Source organism: Peromyscus californicus, unplaced genomic scaffold (assembly GCF_007827085.1).
Source record: "Peromyscus californicus insignis strain IS unplaced genomic scaffold, ASM782708v3 Scaffold_15__1_contigs__length_86483966, whole genome shotgun sequence".
NCBI classification, from domain to species: Eukaryota; Metazoa; Chordata; class Mammalia; order Rodentia; family Cricetidae; genus Peromyscus; species Peromyscus californicus.
The window spans coordinates 36328123-36349654 of record NW_026294447.1 but is presented as its reverse complement, the minus strand read 5'-3'; the positions used below and the strand labels follow the sequence as shown (position 1 = coordinate 36349654).

The 21532-nt window shown below is 38.4% G+C and overlaps 1 non-coding gene across 1 annotated transcript; it reads right to left on the bottom strand.

Moving 5' to 3' along the window:
- Positions 1-3767: 3767 nt before the first annotated feature.
- LOC128111394 (small nucleolar RNA U3) lies at positions 3768-3983 on the bottom strand. The gene has a single exon (XR_008218634.1). It is a non-coding gene; the product is annotated as a small nucleolar RNA U3 (small nucleolar RNA).
- Positions 3984-21532: the final 17549 nt, after the last annotated feature.

Here is a 21532-nt window from a genome sequence, read left to right as displayed (position 1 = left end):
TATATAAACACAAAATGGGGCCATGTTTAATTTTATTGGTGGCAACATGAGGCCTATAAAACTCTCAGAAACTTTTTCATAATGAAAAGTTAAAAAAACGTACATACAAAACCAATTCTTAAATTCTACTGAGGCAAAAACATTAATAGATAAAATGTCACAAACCATGAATATGTAGATGAATTATATGGCTGGGTAATAGGCAATACAAATTATATTTGAGGTAACATATTTTTAAATAGATCAGGCTGTAAATTAAAACACTGGTTCAGAAACTAGCCATAATTCACTTTTCCCGGAATGAACTTAGAGACTTTAATAAGCAGTTTATGGCAGATTGTATTTTTGCTTTTAATATATGTTCATGGCCTAGAAAAGTATAATATCAGTGTTTCTCTTGGAAATAGCACTCGAGGCTGGTCAGAAGTGCATGTCAGGGGCCAGTGGTCCCGAGCCATGTGACCTCTTTGACTCAGGTGCACAGATTGCTCCAGTCACGCCCACTTTTGGAGTGTGCTTCCATCTATTTCAAGATAAAGTTTGGAGGAGACAGTAATCTTCTTGGGGCACACATGTCATATGTATGTATTTTTGTATATTTTTGACTGAAAAACTATATTCCAATTTTTGTTGAGACACATCTCTTTCATTTAAAAATATTTCAATATAAGCCACTAAGTGTAGAAATAAAAAAAATGACTCATAAATTGTAGAAGAAAAAATGAAATTCCAGGAAGCAGCACTCTTATGACACATTTAGGCACTTAAATATTTTTTAGTTGTTTATTATCTAATTTGTAAGATTTGTGTTATTCTGTTATTTATAGGAGCACTGACTTTCCTTGTACTGTGGAATATAGTCTTACTTATGAGTTATTGTTTCTGTATTTGAGACATTCTCTGAGAATCTGGGAATAGGATGAAGTTTTTGTGAAAGAAATTCTTTGGCTTATACGGCAATTCCTTTTGTGACTCTGCGTGCCACTTTGGAAAAGTGAATCATGTCCGCCCAATATATAATTTTTTTTTCTATTTTTTTCATTAGGTACAGTGGTTTCTAGGTGACTTTGAGATCAGGTTTGTGGGCTGTACTGCTAAATTTTCAACAGCATCATTAGTTTTATTTCTATGTGAACCATCTGTTGACTGAGGAACTCCATAATGCTTGGGGATCTGGTAATATCTTATAATTCTGAGAGCTTTGTTTTATTTATTTGAGGCTACATTGTACTATGTATACATTATGTATTTTATATCTTCTATATAAGTTTTCCTTTCAATATGCATTATCTACTTAAATTCAAATCAATATTTGACTTGTGTTACATTTACATTTTGTACAATATAGTGCACAATTATTATTTGCACATATATCATCCCATTTTATGGCTGACAACTTTTCAGAAATTGCTAATTTTAAATGATTTTAATTCCTATAACACAGAACTATACATTTGATTTTTGTTTATTATTCTGTCATATAACATTTAATGTCTCATTTTTTTATTTATCTACTTTTAAGTTCATGATTATTGATAAATAAGATCACATTTTTCTTTGCAAAGGGTAGTATTATGGTAGTAGCTGATGATACACTTAAAATAAATGTATGCTCTGAACTGTTTGAGTTATTTAACCCCGGAACACTCAAGATTTTCAAATGATCTCATTACTTGAATCCATTGTGAACATGTTCTTCTTTGGTCCCTGCTTGAACATCTTGTCAGTCATGTGTTGGTCTTTTTCTTGATTTCTATATATTGAAGTTCTCTAAACACGTGTGTGTGTGTGTGTGTGTGTGTGTGTGTGTGTGTGTGTGTGTGTGTGTGTGTGTGTGTGTGTGTTTAATGTGGGTTCTGGGTATTGGACTCATGTCTTCCTGCTTATAACACTTTCCCATCTGATCTATCTCTCTGGCTCTTAATGTCCATTTCTTCATTTTCATCTCTTCTTGTCTCTTCCTTTATAGATTTCATCATTTAATGAAGTTTTAGGCTACCATAGCAACTGAGTGAAAGCTAGAGTTTTCTTACATATCCCTCCACCTACTTGGTTTAGCTTCTATCATTACTTATAACTTCCTATTATAAATATCCCTCATCAGAATGCTGAATGTGTCACTACTGATGAATGTTTTAGACTTTAGAGTTCACATCAGAGCTCGCCATTGATGCCATCAGTGTATCACAGTGACACACAGGATAATTTCACTACCCTAAACATGTGTGCTCTGACTTATTCTTCCTTGTGTAACAACCAATACTCTTAATATTTCAACTTTTACCTTTTCCAGAATGTCAATTTTCCCCCAGCTCACTGACTGCTGGGGTTACAGGAGTTCTAGACCAATCCCATCTCTGTATGGTCTTTTTGTACTGACTTCTAGTTAATACAAATTTAAATTTCCTCCATGTCTTTTCTGACTTTATAGATAATTTCTTTCTAGTGCTGAATAATAAACCATTGATTGTGTTTACTGTAGTCAATCCATTTGCAGACTAACAGACATAGTTGTCTAAAATTTTGGCAATTGTAAATAAACCTGTTATAAACATTTGTGTTCACATCTCAGCTTTCAGTCGCTTTGGATAAATAGAAAGAATTGGATCTGGTGATTGTAAAAGAACATATTTAATTTATAAGAAAGTTTGAAACTATCTTCCAACGTACATTTCTAACAGCAATGAATGGAAATTCTTGCTCCTTCATATTTTCCTCAGAATTTTGCAAAATAAGTGCTCTGGGTTGTGTGCAGTATAATAGTCTATAACAATATCTCTTTATTTTTCCTTTCCCAATGATATGTCACAAGAAGTATTTATCTTCTCACTTTCCATCTTTATTTCCTTTCTGGGGAGATATCTATTGAAGTGTTTGGCTCATTTGTAATCAAGTTGTATGTTTTCATATTGCTAAAATTTAAGAGTCCTTGGCATATTTCAGGTAACGATTGTTTGTGTGAATTCTTTTGCAAACATTTCCCCTAATCTTTAATTTGTGTTTTTATTCTTTTGATGTTTTGCAGAACAAAAATTTTAATAGAAATAAATATTGTCAAATGAGGGAACATGAAACAATGGACCAAGATACTCTTCAACAAGCAGAGCTAGAACAGCTGGGTGTCTATAAATTAAGGAAGGAATTTAAAAACAACCACTGTTCCATCACAAAAATTAACTCATAATGGGTCATATGCATAACATTAAACACAAAACTAAAAAGCATAGAAGAAAATCAAGATGACTTTGAGTTCATCAATGATGATTTATACCCAATACTAAAAGCATTCTCTATGAGAGGAAAAATTAGATTTTGTTAAAATCTGTGTACTTTTTCACTCTAGATTTTGTTTAACAGTATCATCTACATTTATAATTTCAACTCTGACTTCTATATTTGGTGTAGAAACACGTCTTCAATACAGATTTCACTCTTGATTATAGATCTTTTCTTCTTAACATTCATGCATATTTATACTTAGTAGGTCTATAGTTATCCCAAGAACAGTTTGTATACAGCTAAAGTGTTTGTCTTCCTTTGAAAAAAATGATCTTTAGGATCCAGCAAGATGGTTCAGTGGGTACGAACACTTGCGGTATAAACCCAATGTTCTGAATTAGATTCTGAAAACCCATATAAAGGTAGAAGGAGAGAACTGAGCTCACAAAGTTGTATTCTATCATCCCTGTGCACAGACACTTCATACATACACATTCACAATGATAACAAATAAAATTACATACGAACAAAACACGATCTTTTTTTTTTCCACTCAAATTATCTTCCCTCTCTCTCTCCCTCTCCCAAAGGAAGAGAAGAACGATCAACAATGTCAAGAGACAGCTGAAGAAAAGTAAGCTCAAGACCCAGCTTCACACTCAGGAGAGGATGCTACCTTTCACCCTCGTGGTCTCAGGTACTCTGCACAGTCACAGAAACTTCTCTAGTAACAGACAGTATCTGATCCCTGAAAGTATAGTCTTCATGCAATCTCCACTTTTGTTCCTTATGTTGATGACTTCTTAAAGTCACCACTCATTTCTTGCTTAGGTCAGAAACTAATATGCCATTCAAGGTATTTTTCTTTTTAAATCACTAATTAGGTAGCATTTATGTCAATTATTATCACATCATCCTTGATTTTCAAGAAATCAGTTATTTCCATATTCATCAATAATTAGTCTCTCCTTGATCTTCTTAAAAAAAACTACAACAGTTGTGTTAGTTTTTTTCTCTGCCCTCAGAAATTTACTTTATAAATATCCTCAGCATGACATACCTCAAGTATGTATCTGACCATGCTACTTATTTTTTTTCTTTATCTGTTTATTTTCAAGGCAGCAATGATGACACAAATTACTTAAGAAAAATATAAATTTTGCAGTGACTATCAGATTCCTGACCTAAAAGGCTGCAAAAGGATATAAATGAGAGCATTAGCACAAAGGTCCCTTGTGTTACCACTTTATATTTGCATCTCTATTCCTCGCAACTTTAGTGGTGGTTTGAATGAAATGGTCCCCATAAGCCCATAGGGAGTGGCACTATTAGGATGTGTGACCTTGTTGGAGTAGATGTGGCTTTGTTGGAAGAAGTGTCTCTCTGTGAGATGGGCTTTGGGGTCTCAGAAGCCCAAGCCATGCCCAGTGTCACTCTCTCTTCCTGCTGCCTTCCAATCCAGATGTAGAATTCTCAGTTACCTCTGCAGCACTGTGTCTGCCTGTACGCCGCCATGCTTCCTACCATGATGAAAATGGACTAAACCTCTGAACTGTAAGCTAGCCAGAAATAAATGCTTTCTTTTTTATAGGAAAAAAAAAGAAAAATATAAATTTAACAGCATAGTATGTGGCATGTTAGGTACCTTTCAAATTTCCCAGCATTATCCCCCACTTATCTTCTCATTACCTTGATCTATATTGACACCCAAACTTCCATTTTCTAAAAGTTTATATGCTGGGTCTGAAATCAACATTGTGTTAGTATGTTTCTTTGTTTGCTTGGAATAGGTTCTTTGGATTTTAGTGTCTTTCTAATTGTTAGATCAGAAATGGACTGTGATGATTGGGAAAGAAACAAACACAACTCCAACATCAACATAAGCAAATTGTCATTAATTAGAACAATGAAAAGCAACAACCTCTGTGGGAATGGTGGTTGATCTTGGGACAGGTTTACCGCAGGGAGTTGAGGGTAGGGAAGATGCAGGTGTTGAGCATGGGCTACTGGTGGTTTTCTCTGAGAATATGTAAGGGTGGGGAGTTCCAGGTAGGCGCTGAGTAAGTGGACAACCCCTGACCAGGGTTGGAGTCATGGAGTAGAACTTCTCTGGGCCAAACCAATTTTAGATCAACACCGATTATTTTCCAGATTGCTGAATTGCATCATCTTTATAGTGCCTTTGTTTCCCCATGTTGCATCTGAGCTGCTCTTCCTGTGCTTCCCTGATTACCTCGGAAATTTTTAGGGTGACACCAGTTCAGGGCATATTCTGGAACAAATGATTGTTCAATGGAGTTTTAATAGAGTAGCTGACAGTGGTGTGTGGTTCAGTATGATTGCCCCAAATAATGTAAGTATGAAGCAGATCCTGCCCCAAAGCCAGTGACACTGAGACACATCTAAGTCCAGACTGGAAGGTGTTGTCTGCATCCCTCGCATCCTTAAGTTGGAAGCTGAAGCAATGTTGGTGAGGGCTGACAGGCAAAGATCTTCCCTTATCATTTTTACTGCTGCTTGATGATCTTCCTTGAAGCTAAAAATCAGACATATTTATCTTACTGAAAATTGAAAAAAAAATCTTCAGGCAAAATGTATAATTCTGTAATGAATGGGTCAATAACCATTGAAAACGACTTAATTACTATGTCTTCACTGTTAACTTTATATTCCCATTTTTGTTTAAATCAAATGGCTTAAATACATAAGCATTTTTCAAGAATGTTTTTCTATAAAACTGACCAATGGCTATTCCCTTCTGAAATCTCTCTCTAAAACATGAAGTTAAAAGTTAATCACAAACCGGAATGCCACAATTTTTCACGGTCACAGCACAAAACCACATCACAAATACATATAAAGCTCTTAACTCTGGCCTAGAAATGAATTATCTAAAATTCACTTTATGCTGAGAGGATAAAGGTAATAATATTTGGGTTTTCTGGGCTAGGGAATGACAAAAATGTCTGGAATACATGAATATTCTCAAGACCAAAGCAGCATTTGCTTCAGACTCAGATAAAAGCTCCAAGATTTTAAGCCTTTGTAGGAAGACGGATTCATTAAAAATTCAAGTGGTTTCAGAAGTCTGAACTTGGGGCTTTGTAGCAGACTTGAAACTAAAAATTAATGCCTTGTATAGGTTTAAGTTTATTTCTAACTTATAGTATATCTTTGGAGCCCTCTTTCTCCAAGTAAATATTTTTAGAAGATTCTATAACATCTCTCCAGGTTAGCCTTAACTGAGTTACACTATCTGGATTTAGAAGACTTGAGCTTCAGTTGGGTTCTGTACCTCAGTGGCTGCTGAACTTCTGGCTGGCGTATACTGACCCTATGTCCCCCATCACCTAATCTCTACATGTGGGGTCACATATGTCACAACATCTTCACAGTCACTCCAAAATGTCTTGGCATTAAAGAACTCTATTCTAACATTATACATATCATCATTTTTCCTCAGATTTCCAAATTATGGACTTCATGATCCAAACTTTACATACATGAAAGAGGCGTTTAAACAGAAATTACTAATTGATTCAGATAATAATAGTTTGGTTTTGTCTGGAGAAACTGAAATGGTAGAATAGGTTTGTACGCTGTCATTTGAAATGGTATACGGTCCCTGAGATAATAAATCATGCAGCCCCTGCTCACCATTGATTACTTTTTGGCTTAAGTTTTGAATTATGACTGTTTATTTATCTTCTATCATTTATATAAGCTTTTATTATCACATTTCAGGCATTGTAAGAATAAGACTAATCCCTTCAAATGGCTCATATTTTATTGGTCAAATTACAAGTAATAAAAGCCTGAAATGAATGTGATGAGTCATGGGACATCTATGAACAGTAAAGAACAGAAGATGGCTTCTCTTACTCTGTGAGTGGTCAGGGTTTAGGAGTGACTCAGCACTTGATGTTTTCTTTTTTTTTTTTTTTTTTTTTTTGGTTTTTCGAGACAGGGTTTCTCTGTGTAGCTTTGCGCCTTTCCTGGTACTCCCTTTGGAGACCAGGCTGGCCTCGAACTCACAGAGATCCTCCTGCCTCTGCCTCCCGAGTGCTGGGATTAAAGGCGTGCGCCACCACCGCCCGGCTTTGATGTTTTCTTTTAAGTAAGTAGCAGATGAAATAAGCTCTGTAAAGCAGTAAGGGGAGGAGTCTGGAATGGTAGCTGTAAGGAAGTGCTGTCAAGACAGGAAAATGTGTGCTTGAGAGAGAGACCAGTACTCAACAGTAGAAAGAACAGGAAAGGAACTCGGTTTTAGCAAAAGTTCTTTTTTTTTTTTTTCAGAGCTGAGCACCAAACCCAGGGCCTTGCACTTTCTAAGCAAGCACTCTACCACTGAGCTAAATCCCCAACCCCAGGTTTTAGCAAAAGTTCTATTCATCCATAATCTTCTCTTCCCTGTTTCAGGAAGAGGATGAAGGGTACATTTGGTGTGGTTGGGGCAGAGGAAATAAACCTGGCTTGAGCAAGACAGGGAAGGCAAGGACACATCTTTGGAGTGTTGTGTGTCCCAGGCAGATGAGGTTGGACCTTCCCATGAAGGCTGCAGGGAGCTACTGAAGAGGTTTCAGCAGGCCATGGCTTGTCTGGGTTTATGTTTTAGAATTATTGAAATATGATGGTAATAACACATGTGGTTGACTAGCACAAACCCTAGAGATTGGTGCAATAAGATAGAAAAGTGAAAATAAAAAGGAGCCAGTGAAAACTTTAGAGAATCATGGGAAGGGAGCATTGTGTCCCCTTTTAAGAGCCATCAGTGACTTTACATTTTCAACAAAAATAAAATCCAAACCCCTTATGATGTTTATAAAGTGTCTTCCAAAGCAGTCTTAATGTAAATGCAAAGAGATGGCAATGTAATACAGGCCAAGAATCAACTTGTCTGGACTAAACTCTCAGCCTACCACAGTAACTATGCAGACAAATGACACGATTTTGTTGTGACTTGGCTCTCTAATTCACCAAGCAGGAATAAAAATTGCAAGAGAATACAAGTGAGAAATGTGACAATCTACTTAAACCGTTCACACAATTCCATCAAGAAAAGAACTTTTCAAATGCCAGCTAGTGCCCTCATGCCATGACACTCCTGACGTTTTATTGTGCTTCAACCTTGCTGGCCTTCTGACAGACTACAGCATGGGCCCTCTAGTGTTTTAGGATTAAACCTTTCTGCCCTCTAGTCTGGAACACTCCTTTTCCAATTTCCCTATTTCTTTCATAGCCTTCTACTCATAACACAAAAACCACCTCCTTTGAAAACTTTGAACACAAAATTTATACTCTATCATTCTTCTCCACCACAGCAACGTATTTATAGTACTCATAATTCTTAGCAGAAACTCTATTTTTCCTTTTCCTTTGCTTGTTTAATGTATGTCTCCTTCACAGACTACAAGCCCTCCTGAAGTCACTGTTCTCTTACATAGTTTTCTACCCACTGATTCTCCTCCAGATTATTTCAATCAGGAAATGTTATAACAACAAAAAATACTTGGTGAAGGAATCGTTGGGAGCCAATGGAGTAGTGCTGAGTGAGAGATCATAACATGCTAACTACTCCGATGGTCAGCTTGAGAAATATTTGCAGATAAAAGTGTATCTGTTGAGAAGACTTTCACATGCCATTGCTGGATCTCAGAAGTTGGGTTGGAATTCAAGATTAACACTGTAAACATGGATGCTTTCAGCTGGAAATGGCTCAGGCGATGAACCAAGACAGGTGCTTGGTGGGGAATGACTGTTCAAATGCAGGTGAAAGAATACTGAAAGGGAGAAAGAGTAACAGGGGAGCTGGGAAAAATAACCAACCCAACGAAACAGGTGTGAGTGTTATTATGGAAGCCATGGGAGAAGCTATTTCAGTCCTTAAATGCAGGTCGAGTATCCCAGGGTTTCAGCTCTCTCTGCACAGTTCAGAGACTCTTGAGTTTTTCACGAAACCTCAATGCCTTTCCTAGATGCTATCCTGTCGCGGAACAGACACATTGCTCTGGGGATTTTTTTTGCCTGGTGTGCAGCCTTGATCCCAAGGTTTCGTGAGAACATTTTTTTGGGTTTAGTGTTTGCTTTGCTTTGCTTTTGTTTTTGTTTTTGTTCTCAATATCAAGAAAGTTAGGTTACATAGTCTAGAAGCTGCATTTTAACTCTAACATCTCCTTCATTGTGAGGCCAGTAGAAATATCTTCAGGCCACACAGCTAAAAATACTGACATTGCCTTGATCCAAAGCCAAGTTCCTCAGGTGACTTTGAAAATGAACTTTTCTTGCTGACTTTGTGTGTGTGTGTGTATGTGTACATGTGCTCACACACACGTGTGTGTCTGTACTACTGGATGCTGAATTTAGTGCCTCCTATGTGCTAGACAAGCAATTTAACACTGTGTTATTTATCCCTAGTCCTAGTTAGTGTTTAATTTTCAGGCAGGGTCTCCCTGAGTTACTCAGGCTGGCCTTAAACTCACTCTCTAACCTAGACAGGCTTTGAAATTTTCAACCTAGATCTTGAAATTTTCCTGCCTCAGTTTTCCAGGAAACTGGGATTAAGGCCTGTGTCACCAGGTCTGGCTGGTTTCTAAGATTCTTTGTCTCATACTCAGTGACATAGTATGGGCACATATTCACAGGGTGTAAACTCAGAGAGGACTCACTTACTGATTTGCTGCTTGCAGACACAATACAGGGAAGAAGAGGAGAAGCAGTGTGGACAGCAGACTGATGATAATTAGTAGATTATTTTGCTCAGAAGATTTCCTAGCTGGAAACCCATGTGGGCTTAAAATATGCTTTAAGCTTACTTTTAAGGAAGGAAGGGACATTCTCTAGAGTTTATTCAGCTTATTTTAAATAGAGACATTTTTTAGAACCCCATGAAAAGAGAATGGAGAGTATGTTTTGTGTTGATCTTAGGGAAATAGAGGATTATTATCTAGGGTAAACCTAAACTCACAGTTCCTCCTCTATTCCAGAGCTGCTAAGCCACCTTCCCAGTTTCATCTCTGACAATATTATATGATACTTCTGTCTTCTGAACAACTTTTTGAGCATTATACACTCCAGACCAAGTGTGATGGCTCAGCTGTTGGTTATCACTGGAACATTCCTTGGGATTCCACCCAGATCTGCCTACTGTAATGACTGAATTAGCTAGGGTGCCAAGGAAGGACTTACGCAACTAAATAAGTTCACACAATCATCCCGATCCCTACTTAAGGCAAGCTTGGTATTATTTCCCACTTCCTCCTCTCACCCCTAGCCCTTCTCAAATTTTGTGCAGAGACGCCAAAAACAAGTTGCAGGAAACGACTGAATTTGGCACCATTAGAGAAAGAGCACAGTTAGAGGAAAAAAGGAGAGTGGCAAGAGAAATTGCACTTTCAGCATTTTAAAAAGGACAAGATCAAGGAAAACACATTACATTTATCACTGTGTGAATCTAGGAGACAATTTTTTACCCCATAGGCAAGAAATTAGACACGAGATTCAGGTATTGTTAATGGACTTTTTATACTGAGTCCTAGCTCATTGTCATGAAAGTCACCTCTCTGCCTCTCCTGGAATTCTAGCTTTTATGACATTTTTGCTGAGCTGCCCCTCTAGTCATTTAGTCATTCATCCTGAGTCTACGGCAGCACAGAGGCCACATCACAAGGTACAGTCTTTCTGCTGCTGTAAATGAGTTCAACCACTTCAAAACCACTCCCTTTGTTCCTTGATTTCTTCTTGAGCTCCTAGCAACCACCATTGTGTCAGATTCTAAATTTAGATGCATTTCATACATCTCTCTGAATTTCCAAATTATGCTCCATCAGTGCACAACTGAGATTAAACCCCGGGCCCTTCAGTCTGGGGAGAACTGACGGCTATATGTGGATTTCTTTATGCACGGAAGCCTGACTAGATTAGATGTACTGGAAGAAAATTGGAAAACCAAAATCTGCTGTAAATGCTGATGTTACTATGGCGGTAATTCATTACTTTCTGATTCTTCTTCTTTCTCCTCCTCTGTCATGAAAACTTCACAGTAAATTTTCCAAACTCTAGACAGGATTTCTTATTACCTCCTCCCTTGCATATAATAACAATTCCCTTAAAATATACCAATTTATTTATGTGTATGTATGTATTAGTGTGCATATATGGACACATATATAGGCAGGTGTATATCTTGTGTGCCCCTGTTGGAGGTCAGAAGTGGTCTTCAGGTATCCTCTATCACTCTCCACCTATTTCTTTGAGGCATAGTTTTTTTCCCCCCCCTGAAACTGGAACTCAATATTGTCTGGGCTAGGGTAGAATTCATTAAGTGCTCCTCTTGTCTCCGTGTTTTTGGAACTTGGGTTACAGCCATGCACAGAATGCCAGACTCGTAATTCCCACGCTTGGATCAGAACTCTGGTCCTCTTGTTGGTGCAGCAAGCACTCAAACGCTGAGCCATCTTTCTGTCTCCACATAATTGGATTGGCTCCTGCAGCCTAACAGTTTAAGTCAGGGAAACTATTCATATTGCCTTGAGAAGCTGCACTACAGAAAAACCCTCCTGCTTTCCATTTTTGAAAGCCTACGTCTTGCTCCTGTTAATTGATCAGAAAATTCCGTAAATCTGTAGCATGCAGCAAATATGCAAACATTAACCAACAGGAACTGCTTGGAGGAATTAGGTTGTTACCAGGGGCAGGCATAATCCTCCAGTAAAGATAGACTTTTTTGAAAGGTGAAGAAACACACACACACACACACACACGCACACACACACATACACAGAGCAAGCATGCAGAGTGGGGACTTAGGAACCTGAAACCTTGAGGGCTGAGGTTTTTTTAAGGACTTTGAAAGGTCTTCTTCCTCTAATTTAGAGTTGCTCAGTTTGAAGACAGACATGGTGGCTGGTTGGAACACAACTGCTGTGTTAACATGTCCTGATTAAGTCTTGAACTTGTCCAGCCGTTCCATCAGCAAGGATCCCTCCTGGCAGGGAAGACAGCCAGCAACAACTTTGTTTTAAGCTGCTAGGCTTAAAACTCACCTTGCGTGAGGTCAGGAGGATGAGGAATAAACCAGCCATTTTTGGAAGTTTTCCATCTTTATTACTTAGTCATGGCCCTCTCCTTATATGTCTGTCCATCAGGAAATCTTCTAATTCCTAATCCCTCAAGTTGAAAGCACTTCAGACACTAAGGCCACCAAGTGTCCATAAGTATACCTACAGACAGTCTCTCCTTCATTTCCACCTGTTACATAGCTAAAGAATGCTTGCCTGCAGGCCAGCATCAAGTCTAACCGCTCCTTGTGTGTCCTACATTATATAAAAGATATCTGTTCTTGATCTAACAGCCACAGTAATTTTCATTTTTTCCATACTTAGCACATGTTCACTATATTTATAGCATATGCTTGAACTTTCCTGAATTCTAAGAGTAGAGAAAATTCTGTCCATTTAGTTTGGCATAATGTAAACAAAAGATGTATGTATAAAGAAATACAATGGTTGCAACAAGAGTGATTAACAACATAGGCTTTTGGATTTACCATTCATAATTATGATCATCTGAGATTAGCTCATGATGGAATGTCAGCCTTATTTTATTTGTGAAACACTAATTTGACCATAAACTTGGAGTGCCTGGATGAATAAGAAGTCAATTATTAAATGTGGTGTGCCCCATCTGGCATCTTTATCTCAAAAGCTTTGCTTCTCCCCATGTCATCCTGAGACTTCATGTATGAAAGATTTATCTGGAACTATGATCTTTGAAAATTGGGCTCTGGTAGAGGGTCTTTCTGTAAGAGCTTACATTAGGTAACTTGTTTGAAAAACTGATTGGAGAAAAGTCAACCTTATCAGGCAGGTATCACACAGGGGAAGTTAAATTCATGAATCTGAAAAGACCTCCAAGGTCTTTCCAAGTGCTGGGTTGGGGGGTGATGAGATAGAAATCTCAGGTACTCTGCTCACTGCATAGGCTGGACACATAGGAAACAACAAATTGAGAAGGAATAGGATTAGGTGTACTTTAATGTCTGTTGTGTTATCAAAAACTATTTGTTAGTGTGTGTGCTCATGTTTTTGAAGAATTCTTTTGTTTTGATTTTATTCAAATGTTGACCCTAAAGCAAGGGGTTTGTTTACTTTTAAGTTTATTTACATTTTTAGGTGACTTCAGGATACCACTCATAAATCCTAGGACAGGAAAACTAGATAGCATGACTTTGTTATGCTAAAATGCTTTGAAGATGAGTATACAAATACTACTTCTGAGAGCCAATTTGAAATTCCTACTAAGAGTTCCGGTTTTCTGAGCAGGTAACAAGGTCAATGCCAGTGGTCAACAGAAAACTCTTCAAAAACTCAAATGTGATTTCCGGTGTGTGGGTATCACTGATATGATTACTACGCAAGGGGAGGGTCACAGTACCACCACCAGGACAGTTTCTGAGAAACCATGACTGGGAAAAAAAATGCTGCTGTTGTTTTTACAACTGTCATTAACAACAAAGAATCTATCTTTAGACATATAAAAGAGGATCATTATCATTCTCCTTAAATGTTAGATTTCTCTATATATTCTTCTACATTGTTCAGCTCTTATTTGTTATGTGAGGCTGTTCCTAGAGAGACATACGTAAAATCTGTAGAAATCTGACATCAGAACCAAGTAATGACATCACCAATGAGTTTACTTGGGTTACTCACGTGAGTATGAGAAAAGAGTTACTTATAGAAGGGAGGATAACACCAAGGCAGCTGCAGTACCAAAAGCCCACTCCACCTTGGGTAATAACTTATGAAAACCAGGACCCTAATACTCTCGACAAGTCATCCAGGCAGCTCTCCATGTTGTAGTCTTCACTCCCCAGTTGTCTTTACTACCCACATAACCTTGGGAAGGGAGGAACCTTGTTCATCTACTTCAGGGATTTCCTGAGACTTGAGTTTTTACTTCCCAAGACTTAACAAATCTCTCTTTAGAACTTCCCAAGTCCTAATGAGCTTCCCTCAAGCATAGAATGTTTTAGCTCAGAAGAAGTGGTATGTAATACTGATTTCAAAGGTTTTTTTTCATTTATTTTTCTAATTTTAATTACATTAAGTAAGTTTATTTGATTTAATTTCTTTTAATATGACCAATGGGAATATAATATGGCTTAGAGATGTTAATTACTTGTTCTTGTGTTGCAAATGAAGAAAATAAATATATAAGAACTCTTTATCTTATTAGCTTAAAAACTATAGTAAACTATAGTGTTTTCTTTTCCTTTTGTTGAGGGGTGTTCAGTAATATAGAGCAAACCTGTGACTTTGCAGGGCAAACCCTCTACTTTCAAGCTACAACCCCAACCAGAAACCAAACTTATTTCCTACCTTTTGTGTGTGTGTGTGTGTGTGTGTGTGTGTGTGTGTGTTTAATTTAATGGTAGAAAAAGTAAGCTTAGCTTGTCTATATTACTCTCAGCTGTGACTCATCTAAATATTGGAAATATTTTTTATATAAATCTGCAGGAATTCAAATATTTATCATTTGCCAATTATTTTTCTATTAAATAAAAGGCACCATGCACAGAACTACATCCTTTTCATGTCTGAGGTTTTAAAAAGTTGTAGACCAGAGATATAGAGAGGAAACTAAAAAAGAAAGCCGGTGTTGGCCAAGTAGAATTATATAGGATAGGATCTTTGGCTTGAGAGGAGTCAAGTCATATTAGAGACAAGTAAATATGGATTTCCATTGCAGATGTTATAGGACTGATCAGAGCCCACACAGTTACTATGGTCATCAACTGTAAAACAACTCAATTCTGTTGAGTTAAAGACTCCAAATTTCCACAACTTTTGGGACACTTCTGAAAAGTCTCTACTCTAGAAGGAACCAATATTGAAATGGCACTTGGAAAAATATTCTTTAATAGTCTAAAATTGTTATGTGTTCTACTTCATTGAAAATAGGTCATATAGAAAACAAATATTCTTAAAATCATCATCAGTTGCAAACATGCAGTGCACTTTTAATGAGGAGAAAAGATATTGGCGATGTTTTTCAAGACATTACAAGGACAAACTCATGGTGCACCCAGTTCCAAAGACCAACTTTTATCTGTAACTTTGCAAAACGTAATAAGTCTAGTCCAATTAACCTTTGAATAGTGTTGGTATTGGTCTATTTTTTAAATTTAATTTATTTTTATTTTTAAATTTTTGTTGGAAATCGATTCTTCTCTCATACAATACATCCTGACCACAGTTTCCGCACCCTCCACTCCTCCCAGCTCCCTAACCTTCCCTCTCACCTAGATCTACTCTCATTCTCTTTCCTCTCCCAAAAAGAGCTGGCCTCCAAGAGATGACAGGCAAACAGGACAAAACAAGACACAATAAGACAAGGTGAAAGCCCTCATACTGAGGCTGGACAAGGCCACCCAATAGAAGGAAGAGTCTCTGGGACACACCTGCACTCACTTTTGGGGTCCCGAAACCCCAAGCTAACTGCCATAACATATATGTAGAGAATTTGGTTCAGACTTATGCAGGTCCAGTGCTTGGAGTTTCAGTCTCCATGAGCCAATGTGAGTCCTGCTTACTTGATTTGGTGGGCCATGTTCTCCTGGTGTCCTCAATCCCCCCTGACTCGCACAATCTTTCTTCCCCCTCTTCCATCAGCTTCTGATCCCCAAGGGGGAGGAGCCTATATTAGTCTATTCAGATCACCATGAGAGTGCTGGCTACAATATACAGTTATACAGTTGACTCACTTTACCTCAGTTTTGGCTCTCATTCTCTCTCTCTCTCTCTCTCTCTCTCTCTCTCTCTCTCTCTCTCTCTCTCTGTGTTGTGTGTGTGTGTGTGTGTGTGTGTGTGTGTGTGTGTGTGTGTTCATGTGTGTGTAATTGTGAGGGTTTCTGAAAGAATGGGATCACCAGAGCCCCACTGAGGTAGAAAGGTAAAATTTCATTTAAGGCATAAACTACCGGGCTGTCTCCAAAAGAAGGAACAGTCAGTAGCCTTGCCGAAAAGGGAGAGTGGGTTTTTATAGGGTGATTTAAGTTAGGCAGGAAAGTGGAGCAGAGCATTAAGGAAAAAGGAACAGTCACAGGCAAAGGGGACAGCTGCAAGCAAAATTTCACGAGGGTATTTCTGGGCATTAGGATCACAGGAGACTGTAGTCAAGCTGTTGGGCTGAGATAAGGGGTCAGCAGACTCCTGAGATATGCAGAATGTTCAGTTCCCAGTTCCCATTTTCCCAAGGGGCTGCATCTCGAATGGTTCATCTGTCTTCCTGTCCTAGGTGACTCCAATTGGGGCCAGTCTTACAGTAATTATCAAAAATGTTCAAGATATGAAAATAATACAAACACATCTGAAAATAACTTAAAGTGAATTTTCTGCCTTTCATATCAGTAGTTTGTATATTAATAAAATATAAATTATAACCACCATGGAGTAAGATTCAGATGCTAGCCTATGCTCATTGACAGAACTGGTACAGACAGTTTTTGATCCACATTTCTAACATGCTTTTTGGGTTAGATTTACCTGCCAACTCTTGATTCCTTTGGCCCATCTCTTGGTTATCTACTGATTCTTTTCTTCCCCAAGAGTTGTTCTGTTTTGTCTGTTACAGCATTCAAACACATTTTAACCTGAATTTTCTAACAATGCAGAGATCTGTTGGAATCTCTTCAAACATTGCTCAAAGGCCAATGTTAACTTCCCTTTCCTTTTCTAACTCTCCAGTTCTTCTTTTGCTCAAGCTGGCATTCGTGTCCTCCTTCCAGACTCTTGCTTTTACTTCTAGTGCTTAAGTGAAGTAAGAGAGCGAGAAGATACACACAAGAGAAGTATCTAGTCACTAGGATCTTCTCCTCTGATGGATTAGCTTTCAAGGTTATTCTCCTGTGTTCTCTTAAAATATAAAGGCGAGGGTTGAGGGAAAGAGAGCTTGGGGGAGCGGGAGATCCCAGCTGGATCAACAACAGAGAGGGAGAACAAGGAATAGGAGACCATGGTAAATGAAGACCACATGAGAACAGGAAGAAGCAAAGTGCTAGAGAGGCCCACAGAAATCCACAAAGATACCCACACAACAGACTGCTGGCAGAGGTCGAGAGACAGCATGAACTGACCTACTCTGGTGATGGGATGGCCAAACACCCTAATTGTTGTGCTAGAAACCCCATCCAACTACTGAGGGATCTGGATGCAGAGATCCATGACTAGGCCCCGGGTGGATCTCTGGGAGTCCAATTAGCGAGAATGAGGAGGGTTTATATGAGCGAGAGTTGTTGAGACCAAGGTTGGATAAAGCACAGGGACAAATGGCCAAATGAATGGAAACACATGAACTATGAACCAATGGCTGAGGGGTCCCCACTGGATCAGGCCCTCTGAATGGATGAGACAGTTGATTGGCTTGATCTGTTTGGGAGGCACCCAGGCAGTGGGACCAGATCTTGTGCTCATTGCATGAGTTGGCTGTTTGAAACCTGGGGCCTATGCAGGATTGTTTGGCTCGGCCTGGGAGGAGGGGACTAGACCTACCTGGACTGAGTCTACCAGGTTGACCTCAGTCTGTGGGGAAGGCTTTGCCCTGGAGGAGATGGGAATGGGGGGGGGGGTGTTGAGGGGAAGGTGAGGGGGACGGGAGGGGGGGAGAACAAGGGAATCCGTGGCTGATATGTAGAACTGAATTGTATTGCAAAATAAATTAATAAAAAAAAAAAAAAAAAGAAAAAAAAAAAAAAAAAAAAAAAAAAAAAAAAAAAAAAAAAAAATATCCAGCTTCCCACTATGAAATAAACTAATTATGCGTGTGTAGCTGCAGTTTTCCTGCCTGGCCCACGGTCAGGACAAATCTCTCTCACCTGCCAGTCCCCCAGTCTTTCAGACCCAACCGAGTAAACACACAGAGACTTATGTTGCTTACAAACTGTATGGCCACAGCAGGCTTCTTTTTATCTAGTTCTTATATCTTAAACTAACCCATTTCTATTAATTTATAAGTTGCCACGTGGCTTGTGGCTTACCAGTATCTTACATCTTGCTTTCCATGGCTGTGACTGGCAGCGTCTCTCTGCCTCAGCCTTCCACTTCCCAGAATTCTCTTCTCTCCTTGTCCTACCTATACTTCCTGCCTGGCTACTGGCCAATCAGTGTTTTATTTATTAAGCAATCAGAGCAACTCATTTAACATACAGAACATCCCACAGCATATGTGTCCATTGCAAAACTCCAAATTTGAACTGTACCATGATACTAGCCAGCGATTAGAGTCAAATTGTTGCTTCAGAAGCAGCATTTCCTTCCTGATTTGAGAAGATATGGCATATGGCATCTTCCACATCTCATTACAAGACACTGTACCTTGGAATGAAGAGCATAAGAAACCACACTCCATGCCCCATAAAACCCTCTGGGTATCTCAGGATTCCTTACATTGACTAATCTATGTAGGGTCTGTAAGTTTTCAAGGGCTGGACATATGTTGGGTGATGGTGAATCCCACACTCAGTTGATTACCAAATTCATCTTGGTTAATAGTGACAAGACACTTCAACTTCAAAAATCAGCTTTGTAAGGGAAAGTTCAGTTTCACTTCAGCTAGAAAACAGGTTTTCTTCTTAAGTACAAACATTTGGGAAAAAATAATTACTGTAAATCCATAGCTAAATGAAAGAATTTGTCTTCAGAAGGTGGTAAGTTTCAGGTTGAGCTTTGATAATGTAGATTGGCCAATAAAGACATAAATAAGATCAGCAGACAGAATCAGTCTTTGATCAGATTACACCTTCAGCAAGAGCTTAGAGTGACTGGTTCCATGGTCATGGGGGATGCTCTATGGTAGTCTTTCCTCCTGTGTATTTTATATTGGTGCTAGCTTTGAAATAAGAATGGATGGCCATTCTTTTATCTCATTTTCAATTATAATACCAAAAGATAACTACAATTTATATGTGCAGTTTTTCTGTGCCCCGGTAGTCACTCCTATATAACCACAAGAGATTCAATATAAATTATAAATGCTCAGCCTATAGCTTAGAATTATTACTAACTAGCTCTTACAACTTAAATTAACCAATTTCTGTTAATCTATGTATTGCGATGTGGCTTGTGGCTTTAACTGTCCTCTAACATGTCTTGCTCCTTCTGTCTCCTGGTAACTCCTCTGATTCTACCCTTCTTCATCCCATCATTCTCAGTTTGGCTTTCCCACCTAATTTTATCCTGTTCAGCCATTGGCCAGTCAACTTATTTATTAAACCAATCATAGTGATATATATTTACACAGTGTAAAGGAATATTCCACATTTCCCCCTTTTTGGCTAATTAAAGAGGAAGGTTTTAACTTTAACATAGTAAAATTATATACAATAAAAACAGTTATCAAGTAAGAATTACAGTTACAATTTCTAGTCCATTTGTATTTGGCAAAATTAGAGAAAATATTGAATTATCTATTATATCTTTGTGACTCTAAAATTTTATACATAATTTATCTTTTATCATAACTAAGGAAAACTTTAATTATGACTATCTAGTCTTCAACTCCATCAAAGACCTCATCTTAAAGCTGGGAGCTGATGCCAGGGGAAGAAAGATGTAAAAGTACTGGTAAGGCATGAAACCATGTGGCAATGCATAGATTAATAGAAATGGGTTAATTTAAGATATAAGATCTAGCTAGCAAGAGGCCTGACCCATAGGCCATACAGTTTGTGAATAATATAAGCCTCTGTGTGTTTACTTGAGATCAAGCAGCTGCAGGATGCAGGAGGGAGAGATTTGTCCCAACTGCAGGGCTGGGCAGGACTGGAGAAACCTTCTGACTACAACCCCAGAAGGGTAAAATGTTACCTGGGTATTCAGGAAATGCAGTGGAAGCCACTTCTGAAATGACAGAGACATCTGGCTTCCTGGACAGTCATCCAATGTTCCTTTGTAATGTTGGAACATCCAGCTTCGGCCTACAGGCCTGTTATATCTGACAGACATTTTTGAGAAGCAGGGAATTTTGAAAGACTGTCCTACTTTGTCTTGGCAACATTTGGCATTCATTTTCTTTTGCATCCTGCTGGTCCAGTTTGGACAGTACCCTGTCATCAATTGAGGCAAGGGCAGTTTCTTTGCCCACATGGTTAGCTTTTGCCAAGAAGAAAGCAAACTCCAATATGGAATTTCTTCAATGACTATTATCTTTTCTGGAGAAGACTGGTTCTTCCAGGAGCAGATGTGTCTCATTGTTATGAAAGCCTTATGTTATTACACATATTAAATGCCATATTCTGTAGGTCTTTGGAGTATTTGAAGACCATCTATCAATCTAAATATATCTGTTTGTGACCTTGAAAACATACCTGACTATAAGTTTGACCATTACAGATGACTATTAATCTGTATTTCTCAATTATTTAATACATTTTTAAATTAGCTGCCTAAACATAGTACCCTTAACAAGAATAGAAACATGCATACAGTATAACAAAATTATCTTTAAATTTGTATCAACAAAATCCATACCAATATAAAATATCCTGAGATTAATAGTTGTTTTTTGGATTAAAGTGTGGTGACAATTTGTTTATTCTCTAACAAATGAAGCTTGCCTGAAGATCAGAGGACAAAGCCAACCACTAGTTAGCCATAGTGGTCAGGCAGTGCTGGCGCACACCTTAAATACCAGCACTCAGGAGGCAGAGGCAGATGGATCTCTGTAAGGTCAAGGCCACCCTGGGCTATGCAAGATTGATCCTGTCTAGAAGCGAAACAGAGCCTTTGATCCCAGCATTTGGGATCTCATGTCTTTAATCCCAGCACTAGGGAAGTTGAGACAGGAAGTGATATGGCTGGGCGGAGAAAGGAATATAAGGCAGTAGGAAAGAGGAGCTCAGTCTTTTTCTGATGAGGAGTCAGTGAAGTGAGTGGTGGCTGTGGTTTATTCCTTTGTCTCTCTGATTTTTCAGCATTTACCCTTATATCTGGCTCTAGGTTTTTGTTAAGACCAGTTAGGATTCCTGCTTCATTAAAGTAGATTCAATAATTTACCCTTTTATCTTATCATTTCTATATCCTATTCCTGTTTCCTCCTTTAGAAAGAGATCTTTGAATTTAACTCCTTTGTTTAGCTTTCTTTTCCCTGACTATGACAAATAACAACTTGTAACCAACCGTTCTTAAATGATGACAAACATCCATAACCAGTCTTTTGGGAATGTGGATGTCACCATCTAGACTACTTGCTGTTGTTTGTGGGCACTGTTATCTTTGGGTGGGAACCTTGAGAAAATTAGAATAATCATGAAGTCCTA